This window comes from Saccopteryx leptura, chromosome 7, assembly GCF_036850995.1.
Source record: "Saccopteryx leptura isolate mSacLep1 chromosome 7, mSacLep1_pri_phased_curated, whole genome shotgun sequence".
Lineage (NCBI taxonomy): Eukaryota > Metazoa > Chordata > Mammalia > Chiroptera > Emballonuridae > Saccopteryx > Saccopteryx leptura.
Genome location: NC_089509.1, coordinates 14,862,503 through 14,881,292, shown reverse-complemented (window position 1 = coordinate 14,881,292; position 18,790 = coordinate 14,862,503).

Genomic DNA, 18,790 nt, shown 5'->3' with positions numbered 1-18,790 from the left:
GTATTAGCTTAAAGAGTTTGCTTAAAGGCTTTAATCACTGTGATGTATTGGTATACTTGTTTTGGGTATCTGTTAGCATTGGCTATACTAATTTTGTGTTTGTTCTGTATTTTTCCGTCTGCCTCCAAATTAGAAATCAGATGAGTGCAAATCTCAGCACACAAATTAAAAGAAAAGGGGGATATGTTGTGGACCGTAAATGGCAAAAAGCCATTATAGATTCGAGGCTTAGCAAAGGCTAAGTTTCACCCCCTCCATCTCCATATTTGGCTTTGATGCTGAGTGTTTGCACCCACTCCACTTCCTTCCTTGGGTTGCAGGAAGCAATATACATGCCCTTCCTCTGACTCTTTGTTTGTTCAGATGTTTGTAAATTTCACTAATGTATCCTGTTTTTGCCTTGGGAGAGTTCCTGTCTTAGCCTTTGATGTGCAACTTTGTATCAGGGTCCTTGATTTGCATAGGTCTATATAATAAAGCGAACTGGGGCTGTGAGGCACTCAGATGGTGCCAGGCAGTTTGAGGAGTCCTCCCGGTCCCGTCGGTTTTGTTCTGACAAAGTGTGTTTCCTTAATTCCGCACCGTTATTTGGAGCTGCGCTGGTCCGCGGCATACGTGCGATTACAAGGCCTGACCATGGGTGATTACAAAGGCTTTACCTGGCGGGGCTTAGGGAGAAAGCTGCCCTCCCCACACCAGACCTGGTTCACAGCTGGGGCGCCACAGCCTCTGAAGGGAGGTGCAGCCCAGACTCAGAATCCCTGGCCAAAACAAAACAAAACTAGACAAAAAATAAATAAAACAAAAATCAGGGCCCCTGGCCAGTCATGCTCTTTCTCCTATTCACACTTCAACCCCCGGGACCTTCTTTCCTAGGTTTCTGTAGGTGAGGTCTCTCAGGCAGAGGTCTTTTATAGATGCCTCTGCTGACACCTCCTTATTAAGGGGAGGTGAGAGAGCGAGAAACCTTGAACTCCCCATTCTGACTCTGTATCCAGTATTTTTCCACTTCTTTCCTTCCCACTCCCCACCTTCACCCTGAGTTCATAGAACTGCCAGACTTCCACGTCTGCACTGGTCCAGCTCCCCCTCACTGGCGTGCCATTTGGTGGAGGGAGTCTGCACTTCTCCAGTTTTAGACTCTTGGTTGTACCATTGCAGGAAATGATTAAATGAAGGCTTAGCTCTGATTTTGGACTTATTGTTTTAAAAGGCTACTCTGACCTCTCTCTTTCTCTCCCAGCTCAGTTGAGCACCTGACAGCTTCACAAGGGCAAGGGTTTGACCTTTGATTTTATTTAATTTCAACAGACTACTTTTTAGAGCAGTTTAAGTTCACATGTGTAGCTTCCTTCATTTTCAACATTCTTCACCAGTGCTACATGTCACCAGAGTCCATAGCTGACCTAATGGTACATTCTTGGTGTTGTACATTCTGTTTGAACAAATTTATAATGACCTGTATTCACTATTATAACAACATACAGAGTAGAGTCACTACCTTGAAAAGTTCTCTGTGCTCTACCTCTCCTCCCCTCCAACCTTTGGCAACAAGTGCTTTTACTGTTGCCATACTTTTGCCTTTTCCAGAATGACACATAATTGGAATTCTACCGTATGTAGCCTTTTCAGACTGGCTTCTTTCACTTAGTAATATGCATTTAAATTTCCTCCATGTCTTTTTTTTTTTTATTTTTTTTTTTACTGAGACAGAGATAGAGTCAGAGAGAGGGACAGATAGGGACAAACAGACAGGAAGGGAGAGAGATGAGAAGCATCAATTTTTCATTGTGGTACTTTAGTTGTTCATTGATTGCCTTCTCATATGTGCCTTGACCATGGGACTACAGCAGACCAAGTAACCCCTTGCTCAAGCCAGCGACCTTGGGTTCAAGCTGGTGAGCTTTGCTCAAACCAGATGAGCCCACACTCGAGCTAGTGACCTTGGGGTCTCAAATGTGGGTCCTCCACATCCCAGTCCAACGCTCTATCCACTGTGCCACCGCCTGGTCAAGCTCCATGTCTTTTTATGACTCAGTTGTTCATTTCTTTGTAGCACTGATTAATATTCTATTGTCTGGACATACCAGAGTTACTTATTCATTTACCTATAAAAGACACCTTGGTTGCTCCAAGTTTTGGTAACTATAAATAAAGCTGCTGTAAACATCCGGGTGCAATGTTTGTGTAGATGTAAATTTTTAACGCCTTTGAATAAATACCAAGGAGTTCAATTTCTGGATCAAATAGTGAGTGTATGTTTATTTTTATAAGAAACTGCCGAACTGTGTTTCAAAGTGACAGTGCCAACATTGAATGAGAGGTCTTGTTGCTCCACATCCTTGTCAGCATGTGGTGTTTTGTGTATTCTAGAATTTTGACTATGTATTGACTGAAAAGCCAGTCATTTCTTCCAAGAGGTGATTGAGCTACCCCAAGGCTAAGGTTGTCTTGGTCCAGAAGAATTCAGCTTCAAGGCAAATTTTCAAAGGACTTTTATCTGCCAAAATCTGAAGGATTCTTGGATTGGAATTGGTATGCTCCGAATGAAGCCTTGTCAGCTATTGATGTATTAATCCCAGGAGACCCTCCCCTCTTTTAAATGCAGCTTCTTCCTACTATACTTTTTTTTAAAACTAGAGAAGAAAGGTGAGGGAATCATCTATCAAGACCTCTCCTAGTCTGCCATCTGGGTGGGTGACAGGCTGATTTCCTTGCATCCTCTGACTCTGTTGAAATGTGCTCAGAAGGTCTATACCAGCTCTAGGTACTCTAAATTTTTCCCAGGAAGGATCACCCCCCACTCAATACTACAAAAGTTTTTTTTTTTACCTCCTCATTACACAGCCAAACTTTTTTGCTTAGTATTCTATACTGCTTTCTAATTAAGCTGGTAAACCAAATCATAGGAACAGATGGACAAGAATGGCTTAAAGTATTATTTCTCCCAGGTAAAACAGTTGTCCCCATTTCTACCAGCTTCAAATATAACCAACTAAGATTGCAATGATTAGCCTCTCCAACGGGAGATAATAGACCACTCTTGCTTTCTAACGTCTCCCATAGATGACTTCATCAACCATTCTTGCTAACTTGTTATTGGAGGAATAATTGTACTGCATGCTTTACCTGACCAATGAGTGAGGGGTCAAGGATCAGATTGATTGGCATCCTATTAGTTCTGTAGGAAGTTTATATTTTTTTTGTTTGTTAGTTTTTTTTTTTAATTTTATTTATTTATTTATTTATTTATTTTTAATGGGGTGACATCAGTTAATCAGGATACATATATTCAAAGATAACATATCCAGGTTATCTTGTGGTTCAATCATGTTGCATACCCATCACCCAAAGTCAGATTGTCCTCTGTCACCTTCTATCTAGTTCTCCCTGTGCCCCCCCTCCCCCTTCCTCTCCCTCTCCCCCCTCACCCCGTAACCACCACACTCCCATCAATGTCTCTTGGTCTCACTTTTATGTCCCATCTACATATGGAATAATGCAGTTCCTGGTTTTTTCTAATTTACTTATTTCACTCCATATAATGTTATCAAGATCCCACCATTTTGCTGTAAATGATCCGATGTCATCATTTCTTATGGCTGAGTAGTATTCCATAGTGTATATGTGCCACATCTTCTTTATCCAGTCATCTATTGACGGGCTTTTTGGTTGTTTCCATGTCCTGGCCACTGTGAACAATGCTGCAATGAACATGGGGCTGCATGTGTCTTTACGTATCAGTGTTTCTGAGTTTTGGGGGTATATACCCAGTAGAGGGATTGCTGGGTCATAAGGTAGTTCTATTTTCAGTTTTTTGAGGAACCACCACACTTTCTTCCATAATGGTCGTACTACTTTACATTCCCACCAACAGTGGATGAGGGTTCCTTTTTCTCCACAACCTCTCCAACATTTGCTATTACCTGTCTTGTTAATAATAGCTAATCTAACAGGTGTGAGGTGGTATCTCATTGCAGTTTTGGTTTGCATTTCTCTAATAACTAAAGATGAGCATCTTTTCATATATCTGTTGGCCATTTGTATTTCTTCCTGGGAGAAGTGTCTGTTCATATCCTCTTCCCATTTTTTTATTGGATTGTTTGTTTGTTTGTTGTTGAGTTTTATGAGTTCTTTATATATTTTGGATATTAGGCCCTTATCTGAGCAGGTGTTTAAAAATGTCATTTCCCAATTAGTTGGCTGTCTGTTTATCTTGTTATCGGTTTCTCTTGCTGAGCAAAACTTCTTAGTCTGATGTAGTCCCATTCATTAATTTTTGCCTTCACTTCTCTTGCCTTTGGAGTCAAATTCATAAAATGCTCTTTAAAGCCCAGGTCCATGAGTTTAGTACCTATGTCTTCTTCTATGTACTTAATTGTTTCAGGTCTTATGTTTAGATCTTTGATCCATTTTGAGTTAATTTTAGTACAGGGGGACAAACTGTAGTCCAGCTTCATTCTTTTGCATGTGGCTTTCCAGTTTTCCCAGCACCATTTGTTGAAGAGGCTTTCTTTTCTCCATTGTGTGTTGTTGGCCCCTTTATCAAAAATTATTTGACTATATATATGTGGTTTTATTTCTGGGTTTTCTATTCTGTTCCATTGGTCTGAGTGTCTACTTTTCTGCCAATACCATGCTGTTTTGATTGTCGTGGCCCTATAATATAGTTTGAAGTCAGGTATTGTAATGCCCCAGCTTCATTCTTTTTCTTTAGGATTGCTTTGGCTATTCGGGGTTTTTTATAGTTCCATATAAATCTGATGACTTTTTGCTCCATTTCTTTAAAAAACGTCATTGGAATTTTGATGGGAATTGCATTAAATTTGTATATTGCTTTGGGTAATATGGCCATCTTGATTATAATTATTCTACCTAAACAAGAACAAGGAATATTCTTCCATCTCATAATATCTTTTTCGATTTCCCTTAACAATGGTTCATAGTTTTCATTGTATAAGTCCTTTACATTCTTGGTTATGTTTATTCCTAAGTATTTTTTGTTGTTGTTGTTGCAATTGTGAAGGGGCTTGTTCTTTTGAGTTCATTCTCAAATGTTTCATTGTTGGCATATAGAAAGGCTATTGACTTCTGTATGTTAATTTTGTATCCTGCGACCTTACTGTATTGGCTTATTGTTTCTAGTAGTCTTTTTGTGGATTCTTTGGGGTTTTCGATGTATAGGATCATATCATCTGCAAAAAGTGATACCTTTACTTCTTCTTTTCCGATATGCATGCCTTTTATTTCTTTGTCTTGTCTGATTGCTCTGGCTAGAACCTCTAGTACCACATTAAATAAGAGTGGAGAGAGTGGACAACCCTGTTTTGTTCCTGATTTAAGGGGGAAAGCCTTCAGTTTTGTGCCATTTAATATTATGTTAGCTGATGGTTTATCATATATGGCCTTTATCATGTTGAGATATTTTCCTTCTATACCCATTTTGTTGAGAATCTTAAACATAAAATTGTCTTGTATTTTATTGAAAGCCTTTTCTGCATCTATTGATGAGATCAAGTAGTTCCTGTTCTTTGTTTTGTTGATATGGTGTATTATGTTAACCGTTTTACGTATGTTGAACCATCCTTGAGATTCTGGGATGAATCCCACTTGATCATGATGTATTATTTTTTTAATATGTTGTTGTATTTGATTTGCTAGTATTTTGTTTAGTATTTTAGCATCTGTATTCATTAGAGATATTGGTCTGTAGTTTTCTTTTTTTGTGCCATCCTTGCCTGGTTTTGGTATGAGGGTTATGTTTGTCTCATAAAATGTGTTTGGAAGTATTGCTTCTTCTTCAATTTTTTGGAAGACTTTCAGTAGAATAGGAACCAAGTCTTCTTTGAAGGTTTGATAAAATTCGCTGGTATAGCCATCTGGGCCTGGACTTTTATTTTGGGGGAGGTTTTTAATGGTTTTTTCTATTTCTTCTCTGCTAATAGGTCTGTTTAGGCTTTCTGCTTCTTCTAGACTCAGTCTAGGAAGGTTGTATTGTACTAGGAATTTATCCATTTCTTCTAGGTTGTTCAATTTAGTGGCATAAAGTTTTTCATAGTATTCTACAATAATTCTTTGTATATCTACGGTGTCCATGGTGATTTCTCCTCTTTCATTTTGGATTTTGTTTATATGAGTTCTCTCTCTTTTTTCCTTGGTAAGTCTTGCCAAGGGTTTGTCTATTTTGTTGATCTTTTCAAAGAACCAGCTCCTTGTTCTATTAATATTTTCTATAGTTTTTCTGTTCTCTATTTCATTTATTTCTACTCTGATTTTTATTATCTCCTTTCTTCGGCTGGTTTTGGGTTGTCTTTGTTCTTCTTTTTCTAGTTCCTTAAGGTGTGAAGTTAAGTGGTTCACTTGGGCTCTCTCTTGTTTGTTCATATATGCCTGAAGTGATATGAACTTCCCTCTTATCACTGCTTTTGCTGCATCCCATAGATTCTGATATGTTGTATTGTCATTTTCATTTGTCTGTATATATCTTTCGATCTCTGCACTTATTTCTTCCTTGACCCATTCATTTTTTAAAAGTATGTTGTTTACTTTCCACATTTTTGTGGGATTTTTTTCCTCTTTTTTGCAGTTGAATTCTAGTTTCAAGGCTTTATGATCAGAAAATATGCTTGGTACAACTTCGATTTTTCTGAATTTGCTGATGTTGTTTTTGTGGCCCAACATATGGTCAGTTCTTGAGAATGATCCATGTACATTGGAGAAAAATGTATACTCAGTCACTTTGGGATGAAATGTCCTGTAGATGTCTATCATATCCAGGTGCTCTAGTGTTTTGTTTAAGGCCACTATATCTTTGTTGATTCTCTGTTTGGATGACCGATCTAGAGCCGTCAGCGGTGTATTGAGGTCTCCAAGTATGATTGTATTTTTGTCAGTTTTTGTTTTAAGGTCAATAAGTAGCTGTCTTATATATTTTGGTGCTCCTTGGTTTGGTGCATATATATTAAGAATTGTTATGTCTTCTTGATTCAGTGTCCCCTTAGTCATTATAAAATGGCCATTTTTGTCTCTGAGTACTTTTGTTTTCTTGTAGTCAGCATTATCAGATATGAGTATTGCTAAGCCTGCTTTTTTTTTTGGATGTTATTTGCTTGGAGTATTGTTTTCTAGCCTTTCACTTTGAATTTGTTTTTATCCTTGTTACTTCGATGAGTTTCCTGGAGGCAGCATACAGTTGGATTTTCTTTTTTGATCCATTCTGCTACTCTGTGCTTTTTATTGGTGAGTTTAATCCGTTTACATTTAGTGTAATTATTGACACTTATGAGTTCCCTATTGCCATTTTATGGATTTCTTTCTGTTAGTTTTGTGTCTTGCTTGATCCTTCTCTTTCATTTTTTTATCTTTTGTTTTTATTTCGTTGTGTTCCATACATCTTTCCTCTGTTGCTATCTTTTTTAAATCGTGTGCTTCTGTGGTGGTTTTTTCAATGGTGGTTACCATTAAGTAATGAAAAGGGTTCCTACCCTGTTCATTGTAGTGCACTATTTTGTGAGCACTTTTGCACTCCATCGTCCTTTGCTACTGTTAATCTCCATCCTCTCCCCCCCCTTTCTTTTTGTTGTCACAGTTTAAATTTGGTTTTATTGTGTTCTTCTTGGAGCTTTTACTTGTGGCTTTGTTTTTTTTGTTGTTCTTTGTATCTTATTGGAGAACCCCCTTTAGTATTTCCTGGAGTGAGGGTTTTCTGGTGATAAATTACCTCATCTTTTCTGTATCTGTGAATGTTTTTATTTCTCCTTCATATTTGAAGGATAACTTTGATGGGTATAATATTCATGGCTGAAAGTTCCTCTCTTTCAGGACTTTAAATATTGGGGTCCACTCTCTTCTAGCTTGTAGAGTTTCTGCTGAGAAATCTGATGATAATCAATGGGCCTTCCTTTATATGTTGTATTTTTCTTTTCCCGGGCTGCCTTGAGAATTTTTTTTTGCAGTTGGTTTGTGCCAATTTCATTATGATGTGCCTTGAAGTAGGTTTGTTGGGGTTAAGAAAACTTGGAGTTCTGTTTGCTTCTAGAATTTGAGGCTTTAGTTCTTTCCACAGGCTTGGGAAGTTCTCATCTATTATTTGTTTGAGTATGTTCTCCATTCCATTTTCTCTCTCTTCTCCCTCTGATATACCTATTGATATTATTCTTATGTTATTCTTTTTGATAGAGTCAGATAATTCGTGTAGGGCTATCTCATTTTTTTTTCATTTTTGAGTCTCTTTCTTCTTCTCTCTGTTGTGCCTCAAGTTGCTTGTCTTCTATTTCACTAATCCTCTCTTCTATCTGGCCTGTTCTATTAGCTAAGCTTGTTACCTCATTTTTCAGCTCATGAATTGAGTTTTTCATCTCTGTTTGATTTGTTTTTATAGTTTCAATTTCCTTGGAAATATATTCTTTGTGTTCGTTGAGTTGTTTTCTGAGCTCCCTAAATTGCCTTTCTGTGTTTTCTTGTATATCTCAGAGGATTTTTAGGATTTCTATCTTAAATTCTCTGTCATTTAGCTGCAAGGTTTCCAATATATTAAATTTTTTCTCCATAGATTTTTTTCTTATCTAGCTGTGTTACCTCTCTTTCTTTTGTATCCATGATATTCGATTTTCTCTTCCTTAATGGCATCTGAGGGTGGTTTTGTTGATAGTATTAATGAGATTTAATAAAGAATAAAAAGGTAAAAAAAATAAAAATAAAAAATCGGAGACTTTTTTTAAAAAAATTAATCATTAAATAAAGAAAAATAAAATAAAATAAAAATTTGAAAAAAAGGGAATTATTCCTTCCTCTCCTTTTTTCCTCTCCTCTCCTCTCCCCTCTTTCTTGAGAAAATCGTGTGGTGAACTGTGAATTATATTGTACTAAATAGAACAAACAATACCTGTAACGAAGGGCCTGAATTGGGGAGAAGTAATAAAGGGGTAAAATAAAAAGAGAAAAAAAAGGGGGGCAGTATGGACCCACAGAAAGCAACTAAGGAAAAAAATTGGGTCAAGAATAAAATGATTTGCTTTTAGGTGTTGGCTGACTAAGAGTTATGATGAAAGGAATAAGAGGGAAACAGGAAAAAGGGGGGGGGGAATTTCAAAATTACTATTATATTTAGTGGAACAAGAACCAGATAAAATGGAGAGCCAGGGATGGGAGCACTGCTAGTGAGTTAAAAAGGTGAAGTAAAAACCCCCAAAATGCCACAAACATAAGTTTGAGTCCCAGATAAAATAATTTGTTCGTTATTTAGGTTTGAATGAGAGGAGACGTAAAGGAGAAAGGAAGAAACTAATATAGAGGGAGAAAAGAGAGAGAGAGAGAAGACGGAACCACTAAAAGAAGAAAAAAGAAAAAGGAGGAGAGAGAGAGAGAGTTAAGGGTTTTGGAGTGCAAGCCTCATAAGAAAAAGGAAGAGGAAAGAAAAGATAATGGGAGATGTAACACTTATGGATAGTGTAGTTCGAAGAGAGGAGAGAGTAAGACCGGCAGAGAATTAAACGACCAGATTGGAAGAGGAAAAAAAAAGAAGAAAAAAAATCAAGAATGAAGATAAGAGACACAGACGAACAAATATAATAAAATGGGATAGGTTATAAAGTCTGCGGATTATTTTTGATTTTGAGAGGTTATCATCTTGCTTTTTCTTTTCTGTCCCTCTTCCTGGTCGGTGACTTTGTACCCCGGGTTCTGCCCCTGTGGCATGCTCTGGTAGAGGTTTGTAGTTGATAATTCTCTATGGCAATGTCATGTATTGGGCTTCAGTCTCGTTGGCAGTTGAGGCTCATTAGCATTTATAGGCTCCGAAAGTGAGAGGGTTTGTGTTCCTGGAGCCTCTCACCTAGTCTTTCCTTCCACAATTAGAAGCCTGATAATCCAGCTATGGGGTTGCTGCTGCCTCTGCCTGGATAGTAAGAGGCTCAAAGAGTTGGCAACTCCCCACTCTATTCCCTCTCAGCACAGGGCTCTGGGTAAGGCTCAGTCAGTCAGAGCTGCTAGCATAATAAGGCGGGGCTTCTGCCCACTCAAAGACCTCTAACTCTGCCCCTCTGTGGGATAACACGGGCACCCACTCCTGAGGTGTTCGGAGGAATCTCTTGCCCACTCACCGTGTGCGCCGACCAGGATATCAGACCAGCCGCGTCACACTTTGAGTGAAACCCCTGCCCGCACGGAAAAGTTCCAGCGTTGGAATTGGCTCTCGTTTCCCTCTCCGTGGGCGACTTTTTCAGGGCACTGGGGTAGCCCGAGATTCCGCTTTTGGCCCACACAGAGGCCTCTGACTCTGCCCCTCTGTGGGATAACACGGGTGCCCACCCCTGAGGTGTTCGGAGGAATCTTTTGCCCACTCTCCGTGCGCACTGACCTGGATATCAGGCCGGCAGTCTCTCACTCCGAGAAAGCCCTCCACCCGCACAGAAAAGTTCCAGCGTTGGAATTGGCTCTAGCTCCCTCCCCTTGCGCGGCCCTCTCAGGGCGCTGGGGCAATTCGGAGATTCCGCTTTCAGCCCACACAAAGGCCTCTGACTCTGCTTCTCTGTGGGATAACACGGGCGGCGCCCACCCCTGAGATGTTTGGAAGAATCTCTAGCCCACTATCTGCGCACGCCGACCAGAAGATGGGGAAAATGGCTGCCCCACTTGTCTTTCTTTGTCTGGGTTTGGCGCGTGTGTTAGCTTGTATTGCCTGGGTTGCCACAGTCACAGTTTTTCCTCGGCTTGGATCTTTGTGCCACAGCCTGGTTCAGCCGCTTGTACCGCAGCCTGGATCTATTCACTCCCTTTGCCCGCCTTAGTTTCTATACTGTAAGTTCCTAGTGAAAGCAACCTTATTTAGGTTAGTGAGGAAGGCGGAGCATTTCTTACTCCCTATTTCCCCTGGGGTTTGATTATATATTTAGCCAATTTTTCGCTCGACCATACCTTTGGGTGTGTTGCAAAATATCTGAAGGCTCCAAGGATAGGTTTTTCTGTTTCTGGTTGAAGATCTTGTTGAGTTTTGGGGGAGATTTATCAGTATCACTTCCTACTGCACCATCACTCTGATGTCATCCCCGCCAAAGATCCTGTAGGAAGTTTAAATCTAATCTGTCATAAAGGTTGAGTGGACTTGCTGAGTAAAGAATTTTGGATCTGTTTATTACCTCAATGTAGAATACCTGGACCAAAGGTAAGTAAAGTGACTAGTGTGCTTTGTCAGAAGATTAATCTATCTCAAAAGTGACAGAAAGCCCTGGCCAGGTAGCTCTGTTGGTTAAGCATTGTCCTGAAATACCAAGGTTGCAGGTTCAATTCCTGGTTAGAGCACATACAGAAACAGATCAATGTTTCTCTCTCTCTCTCTCTCTCTCTCTCTCTCTCTCTCTCCCCCCCCTTCCTCCCTCTAAAGTAAATAAATAAATTTTAAAAGGAAAGAAAAGACAAAGGGGTGTTCAGGAGACATAAAAGTCTATCTACCTGCTGTTAGAAATTTTGTTCACCTTATGTGTAGTATTTTTGCTTTTGATTGATTTGAATTAGCTAAAGAGAAGTCAGCTAAAATAGAGAGTTTTCTAGGGAAGATAAATGACCAAAAACATGTGAAATGATGCTCAAAATGATTAGTTACCAGGAAATGCAAACCAAACCATAATGCAGTGCCACTTCACATCCACTAGGATTTCTAAAATAGAAAAAGAAACTCACCTTTGGTAACGATGCCAATAAATTAGAATCCTCACCCTTGCCAGATAGCTCGGTTGGTTAGTTAGAGTATTGTCCGAGGCACAGAGGTTACCAGTTTGGCCTCTTGTCAGGGCATATACAGGAACAGATCAATGGTTCTGTATCTCTCTATCTCCCTTATTCTCTCTCTCTAAAACAATAAATAAAAAAAAAACCTGACTGCTGGTAGCACAGTGGATAGAGCAGGGGTCGGGAACCTATGGTTCACGAGCCAGATGTGGCTCTTTTGATGGCTGCATCTGGCTCGCAGACAAATCTTTAATAAAAAAAAATAATAACATTAAAAATATAAAACATTCTCATATATTACAATCCATTCATTTTCTACCATCATGTTCATGATTGTGGGTGGCTGGAGCCAATTACATCTGTCCTCCGGGACAACTCCAAATTTTTATTGGATAATGTGTAACATACATGGGTCATTGTATGGCTTTCACAGAATAACATTTTAAAATATGTGGTGTTCATGGCTCTCTCAGCCAAAAAGTTTCCCGACCCCTGGGATAGAGCTTTGACCAGGAGCACTGAGGTCCCAGGTTTGAAACCCCGAGGTCATCGGTTTGATCACAGGTTCATTCAGTTTGAGCGCAGGTTTAGCAGCTTGAGTGCAGGGTTGTGCGTTTGAACGTGGATTGTAGACATGATCCCAAGTTTGATGGCTTGAGCCCAAAGGTCATTGGCTTTAACAAGGGCTCACTGGCTTGTCATGAGCTCCCCATCAAGGCAGGTAGAAGAAGCAATCAATGAACAAAAGTGAAGCAAGTACAAGTTGATGCTTCTTTCTCTCCTACTTCTCTCTCTCTCTCTTCCTGTCTCTTTCAAAATCTATTAAAAAATTGAAATATAAAAACAAAATTAGAACCCTCAGACACTACTGGTAGGAATGTAAAATAGGGCAGCCACTTTGGAAAATAGTCTGGAGGTTCATCAAAAGGTTAAATTTAGAGTTACCATGTGATCCAGAATTTCAACTTATAAGTATATGCTCGAAAGAGTTAGAAACATATGTTCACACAAAAACTTTTAGATGAATAGTCATAGTACTGTTATTCATAATAACCAAAAACTGGACACAACCAAAACATTTATCAATGAACAAAATGTGGTATGTGAATACAATGGCATATTATTAAACTATAAAAAAATGACATATACTAATACACGATTGAAACATTAGAAACTTATGCTAATGGAAAGATGCTAGACTGAAAGACCACATATGGTATGATTTTATTTCTTTGAAATGTCCAGAATAGGCAAATTTATATTAGTGGTTGTTAGGGGCAGGAGGAGGTATGAGTGAGGAGTGACTGCAAATAGTAAAGTGTTTTTTTTGTGAGGGTGATAAAAATATTCTATCTTCGATTGTGGTGATAGTTGCAAAATTTTGTGAATATACTAAGAAACATTGATTTGTACTCTTCAAGTGAATAAATTTTATGTTATATGAATGATGTCTCAAGCTTTAAAAAATATATCTTTATGATTGACATCAGGTTTATATGTAACCATAAAATACCCTGAATAGCCAAAGTAATCCTAGGAAAAAAATGAAGCTGGGGGCTTTACAATACCGAATTTCAAATTATGCTACAGAGCCATGATAATCAAAACAGCATGATATTGGCAGAAAAATAGACATTCAGACCAATGGAACAGAATAGAGAGCCGAGAAATAAAACCACATATATATGGTCAAATCATCTTTGATAAAGGAGCCAAAAACACACAATGGAGAAAAGAAAGCCTCTTCAATAAATGGTGCTGGGAAAACTGGAAAGCCACATGCAAAAGAATGAAACTCGACTATGGTTTGTCTCCTTGTACAAAAATTAATTCAAAATGAATCAAAGAGCCTGACCAGGCAGTGGCACAGTGAATAGAGCATCGGACTGGGATGTGGAGGACCCAGGTTTGAGACTCTGATGATTGGTGCTTTTCATCTCTCTCTCTGTTCCTGTCTGTCTGTCCCTATTTATCCCTCTCTCTGACTCTCTCTTTGTCTCTGTAAAAAAAAAAAAAAGGATCAAAGACCTAAATATAAAATCTGAAACAATAAAATACATAGAAGAAAAAATAGGTACTAAACTCATGGACTTTGGCCACAGAGAACATTTTATGAATTTGACTCCAAAGGCAAGGGAAGTAAAGGCAAAGATAAAGGAATGGGACTGTATCAGACTAAGAAGCTTTTGCACAGCAAAAGAAACTGACAACAAAACAAACAGATAGCCAACTAAATGGGAGATAACATTTGCAAACAATAGATCAGATAAAGGGCTAATATCCAAAATATATAAAGAACTCACAAAACTCAACAACAAGCAAACAATCCAATAAAAAAATGAGAAGAAGACATGAACAGACACTTCTCCCAGGAGGAAATACAAATGGCCAATAGATATATGAAAAGATGCTCATCTTCACTAGCTATTAGAGAAATGCAAATCAAAACTACAATGAGATACCACCTCACACCTGTTAGATTAGCTATTACCAACAAGACAGGTAATAACAAGTGTTGAAGAGGCTGTGGAGAAAAAGGAACCCTCATCCACTGTTGGTGGAAATGTAAAGTAGTACAACCGTTATGGAAGAAAGTATGGTGGTTCCTCAAAAAACTGAAAATAGAACTACCTTATGACCCAGCAATCCCTCTACTGGGTATATACCCCCAAAACTCAAAATCATTGGTACATAAAGACACATGCAGCTCCATGTTCATCACAGCATTGTTCATAGTGGCCGAGACATGGAAACAACAAAAAGGCCCTGCAATAGAAGATTGGATAAAGAAGATATGGTACACTATGGAATACTACTCAGCCATAAGAAATGATGACATAGCATCATTTACAACAATGTTTATGGACCTTGATAACATTATACTGAGTGAAATAAGTAAATCAGAAAAAACTAAGAACTGTATGATTCCATACATAGGTAGGACACAAAATTGAGACTCATGGACATAGATAAGAGTGCAATGGTTACCAGCGGAAGGGGAAGGGAGGAGAGGGAAGAGATGGTGGGAAGGTAAGGGCATAAAGAAAACCAAATGAAGGGTGACAGAGGACAATTTGACTTTGGGTGATGGGTATACAACTTAATCGAATGTCAAAATGTTCTGGAGATGTTTTCTCTAAATCTATGTGCTCTAGTTGACCAATGTCACCCCATTAAAATTAATTGTCTAAATAAAACTATAAAAAAATAGTAGATGATTGAAAATGTTATATTTTCCCCAACAAATCCATCAAAGCCTTAAGGAGGAAAAGGCCACCTACATGATCTGTAGGGCTAGACTCTAAAACCAAGAATGAATCCATTAGTAGCATGGCAGTAGTTAAAAAAAGAAAGCTGTGCTTTTGCAAGAAGACTTCGACCCTCTGTGAATCACAAACAGATATGGTCGCCCCATGTCATTTTAAGGCAAACTTGGAGCTATGGAGCTACCTTTGCACATCTCCAATGCTTCTATTATGATAGTCCTAGATGTCTGACTTCTCCAAATCAGAGATTGCAAGCTTTCAGAATTTAGGACTACCAGGTGATCAACTTGTTCTGGTTTAAATGGAATTTTACCAGTTTGATCACTGAAAATCCCACATCCTGATAACCTCATCAGTGTCAGGTGAATTGAGATGATTAATCACCCTAGGGCCACCAGATAGAGCAGATGGTCCATGGAGTGCAACCGTCTGTATTTATTCTTATAATCAGCAGGCTACAATGGGTAGAAATTATAACAATTTCTTTTGCTACAGAAAATAGACTCCCATCTTTCCCCTGGGGTCCTGAGCTTCTCTACTGTTTTTATCCACCTGGGAAGAATGACCAAAGTTCAGAAACAATTCAAGAGAGCAAATCAAAATTCAGGTTTAAAAGCACCAAAAAACACCTTTTACTGGTGGAATTCTGCCTCACTCACATATAAGAGCCAGGCTGAAAATCCACAGCAAAATTTCTAGTACAAATAGAAGGCTTGCTGGCAAGCAGACACTAAATAAATCATAAATTCTAATCTGAAGCTAGAACTCTTGATAAAAAAGTATTCATTGATGAAGGAGACTTTCAAGTTTCTATGTGGCTCTCTGGCTGAAAATTCCCTAGAAAATAATCTTAACTCTCTGAAATACTCATTTAATAAAATTTATAAACTATATCCAACGTGAAAATTTCAGAATAAGGCGATATAACATTAAAGGACATTTTATCCCTCAAAACTAAACTACTTGCGTTTTCCAATAAAGAAATAACATTCACTCTTAATTGTAAGGTCGGTGGATAATGAGGGATGGTCACGTGGGGAACTCAGACCCACGAACTTTAGCTAGGACCACCCACAACCAAGTGCGCCAAAGGTGGCTTCACAGAAACTGTTTGAAAAAAAGCGACCGTCTACCAGACAGTGGGATTTCACCATGTCATGTTAGCTCAACTTCCCTAAAGGGACCCCTTTAAATATCTCCCACACGGTTTAATCCTTGCGACTTCCTTAGCCTCCATCTTACCTCGGGGCCAGGGAACCTTGCTGGGCGGGATGCGCTCTCTGTACTGAATAAATGAATAAAGCCTTTTTGTTATTCCACACTTGGTGGCTCCAGCCATTCCTTCCTTCTCGGCGGGGAAAAATACCTTACATTAATCAGCTGCCAATACTTAAGAAAATATACAGGATTTTATTTTCTTTTGTAATGAGAAACATTAATGTTTTCAGTTTAGGGAATCATAGAATAATAATTTTAAAAAGCCATCTAAAAATAGGTCCAAAATATACTTTTCTAGGTATTTGATTCAGTCTCCTATATCCTAAAGAAGAAACTGATGAAAATGAGCAAATAGCCTGACCAGGCAGTGGCGCGGTGGATAGAGCGTCGGACTGGGACGCGGAGGACCCAGGTTTGAGACCCCTGAGGTCGCCAACTTGAGCACGGCCTCATCAGGTTTGAACAAGGCTCACCAGATTGAGCCGTAGGTCTCTGGCTAGAGCAGAAAGTTACTTGGTCTGCTGTAGCCCTCTGGTCAAGGCACATATAAGAAATCAATCAATGGACAACTAAGGAACCGCAACAAAGAATTGATGTTTCTCATCTCTCTCCGTTTCTTTCCCTATCTGTTTCTCTCTCTGACTCTCTCTGTCTCTCCCACAAGAAAAAAAAGAAAAAGAAAATGAGCAAATAATAGAAAAGTTTTATGCAAAAGAAAGAGTAAGTTTCAACAACAATACCAATCATGTAGGCATACTCGACAGTTGTGAGGTACTGTGTAGTTCATCCAAGTGATATCTTAGGATCAATTGAATAAGAAAACTGGTTTCCAAAAATAAACTAATATTAAAATGTTGCCTGACCTGTGGTGGTGCTGTGGATAAAGCATTGGCCTGGAATGCTGAGATGGCTGGTTCAACACCCTGGGCTTGCCTGGTCAAGGCACATAGGAGAAGCAGCTACTATGAGTTGATGCCTCCTGCTCTTCCCCCTTCTCTCTCTCTCCTCTCTCTAAAATTAATAAATAAAATATTTTTTAAAAAACCTTTTCTCCAACAGTCATGTGAAGAAGATAATTATAATTTAAGATGTAATGCCAGACTTTTCCTTTTCACATAATGAACTTATGGTTTCCTAGCTGTTACATATAAAAAGGGCATTTGAACAAAGATGACTTAACTTGTTATATAGTTTACATAGTTGTTAAAAGGGGGAGAAACACTCCTTTTCTCTCTTCCTTCCCTTTTCCTTCCTTCCTCCCTTCCTTGCTTCCTTCCTTCCTTCTTTCCCTTTTCCTTCCTTCTTTTCTTCCTCCCTCCCTCCCTCCCTCCCTCCCTCCCTTTTCTTTCTTTCTTTCTTTCTTTCTTTCTTTCTTTCTTTCTTTCTTTCTTTCTTTCTTTCTTTCTTTCTTTCTTTCTTTCTTTCTCTTTCTTTCTTTCTTTCTTTCTTTTTCTTTCTTTCTTCTTCTTTCTTCTTTCTTTCTTTCTTTCTTTCTTTCTTTCTTTCTTTCTCTTTCTTTCTTTCTTTCTTTCTTTCTCTTTCTTTCTCTCTTTCCTCTCTCCTTCTGTTCCTTCTTCCTATTTATCTATCCTGACTTTCTGTGTGTGTGTGTGTGTGTGTGTGTGTGTGTGTGTTTTACAACTTGGCAGACAGAGTCCAAAGGCATTTTGTTGTTTTGAAAGTCAAACACATGTCTGTTACTCAATTGATAAATCCCACATGATAGTTATAAGGTTTGCTGGTGTTTCTTTCCAAGGGGTCACTCTGTCAAGCTTCTCCTCTAAACTAAAACTGCTCAGCTTCCATGGTGTCACATTTTCTGAGCAAGACACTTATTTGTCATGAACTTAAAGCTAAAGTCCATACTACATCTATAATAAAATGTACAATAAAATTTTGGCTTTAAATAAATAGTTTTAAATATCATTCATTTGGAAAATGAAAAAAAGCAGCTGAAACAAGGCAAACAGTATAAATGAAACACCTCTATCATCATATAATCCCTGAGGCTGAAATATTTTAGAGCTCTATTTCTATAAGCCAAAATAATAGGACTGTCTCTTTTTCTTTTTCATTCCTCTATCCAGTCTGTCCTTTAGGATGTTTTATCCTTCAGATATGTCCTTAGGCCTCAGAGGAGCCTATTGTCACCCAGATATGGTTTTACAGCAGGTCCTCAAAAAACATTATTTAGTTCAAAGTCATTTTGCTAAAACATCGATGAGCTTCTCCAGGAACTTGACCTATATTTATATTAATTAGCTTGTGGTAGAATTGGTTTCATTGTACGTCATTTTGCTTCAAGTTGCAGAACCTGTGGACGCTAAGTGAGGACTTCATGTATCTGACCCAACTTCTCCCAATCCCAGGAACAGTGCAGGATCCTGCTCTTCCTGAAGATAGGTGGGCCTGCACTCTCAGTGTCCCAGAACAGATGTCACAGTGCATGAATTTAGTTTCTACAATGCTGGTCATTGAAAAAAGGCCCTGTACATCCCTTTAGCTTTTGTTCTAAAATTTAATTGAATCAATAATCCATTATTTCAACTTAGGTTTTTTCCACCCAGGAAAAAGAAGTTCTT